Here is a 1409-nt window from a genome sequence, read left to right as displayed (position 1 = left end):
GAGTTTGGGTGTTTGAGCTTTTATTTCTCTTACCATAGACTTTTTGTGACTTCTCCACAGTTAACACCACAGAAGAGAAGTGGTGGGTAGAGGAAGAAAGAAAAGGATATGGTCTTACTGGCTGATTTTATGTGTTACCAGTCTGGTAAAAACATTTGGAGTTAGAGAGCAACCAAACATGAATAAAGTTTGGGAATTACTTGCATGAATTTAATTTCCTCAGATTACCCCCATTGTTCCCTAGCAGGAAATACTCATGCGTCAACTCTCCAGAATCATACTTATTATTCAAGTGATGTGGGTTTGAAAGGAGATTTGCTGCTACGGCAAACCCCACTGGCTGACTCAGACTGCTCTTCAAGTTAAAGAGCAGGAGGGTGTCTGCAGTGACTGAGACACATATGGCTTCAGAGTGTGTCAAGAAGACCTGAAAGATCTCACATGGAAGTGAAATTCATTACTGGCAAACGCGGTGACAGGAGACCCCAGAGGGCTGAGCCGCAAAGAATTCGCAGAGCCTTGCGGCTAACTCTGTGGCCTAGTTTGGTCTTGAGGTCATTGTCTTGGATAATCTTCTCAAATCTGTTCCTGTACTTAAGAGCCACTCAGCACGTGACTGAGCTCTCTCTCAGGCTCCTTTACATCGACCTGTCAGAGCTGACTTTCAGAGAACATAGACAGCACATCAAATCATCCAACAGATGTCACTTCCAAATAAGTTGGAGCAGAACCAACTATATGGAGAAGTCATAAACAAGGAAACAGGCAACCCAGTGATTTTCAGTGGCTTGGCATAGCTCTTTGTACAGAAAACTCCGTCTCCAGGGTGGAACGTGAGTTCTACAGAGTGTGCATGCGATAGGCAAGTTGACTCTTGCCCCGCCAGGGCTCATGCTGCTTGACGGGACAGACAGAGGGATACTTTGGAGTCCAAACTCTTCATCATCTCCATGAAGTGTTCCTCAGTTTTACCGCATTAAGAAGTAACAAGTATCCTGGGATAAAAGGATTTAGGAGAGAGAAACCCAGCCTGCAAGCCCCACTTCTGTCAGTGATTCACTCACTGTATTGGGAGGGGGTGGCCAGAATGGCCTTGTCCCTGCTTCTGATTTCCCTCTTCACTGGCATCAGAGGATTGCACTGCAGGAAAACTAATATGTAGCTGAGCTCCAAGTGCTAAATAAGAGCATTTCATGTTCATTCCAGGCCACCAAGAGGTTTAGGGTCACCAAGTCACAGACTATAAATTTGAACATTTGATGATTTTTGCAGGTGACTGGGTGAACAAAGGAAAACCCAGGAGGTACATAAGGGTGGAAACTAGTACTTTTTATTTGAATTATTTAACATGCCTCACTGATGGTTATGAATATAAAAGAATTGTAGGTCCTTCAATAAGATGAAATAAA

At 43.9% G+C, this 1409-nt stretch overlaps 1 pseudogene; it reads left to right on the top strand.

Moving 5' to 3' along the window:
* Positions 1-441: 441 nt before the first annotated feature.
* LOC138398043 (putative uncharacterized protein encoded by LINC02915) lies at positions 442-1162 on the top strand (annotated as a pseudogene).
* The last annotated feature ends 247 nt before the right edge of the window (positions 1163-1409 follow it).

The sequence above is a fragment of the Eulemur rufifrons genome, chromosome 2 (genome assembly GCF_041146395.1).
Source record: "Eulemur rufifrons isolate Redbay chromosome 2, OSU_ERuf_1, whole genome shotgun sequence".
NCBI classification, from domain to species: Eukaryota; Metazoa; Chordata; class Mammalia; order Primates; family Lemuridae; genus Eulemur; species Eulemur rufifrons.
The sequence above is the reverse complement of the archived record's forward strand: the minus strand, read 5'-3'. Positions and strand labels throughout refer to the sequence as shown.